Below are 246 nucleotides of genomic sequence, written 5' to 3' on the forward strand. Positions count from 1 at the left end.
GTCATGTGATTTAAAAGATTTATATTTGAATGATGTGTATATGTGCATGGGTATGGGGGTCCACACACATACAGGTGCCCCAGATGGGATTCACAGGTAGTTGTGAGCCACCCAGTATGGGTAGGCGCTGGGAACTGACCTTGGGTCCCTCTGCAAGAGCATTGAGTGCTCTTAACTGCTGAGGCATCTCTCCAGCTATGTGATCACATGATCTAATGGATCCAAACAGGCTGTCACAGAGAGCTA

Source organism: Cricetulus griseus (assembly GCF_003668045.3).
Source record: "Cricetulus griseus strain 17A/GY chromosome 1 unlocalized genomic scaffold, alternate assembly CriGri-PICRH-1.0 chr1_0, whole genome shotgun sequence".
NCBI lineage: Eukaryota > Metazoa > Chordata > Mammalia > Rodentia > Cricetidae > Cricetulus > Cricetulus griseus.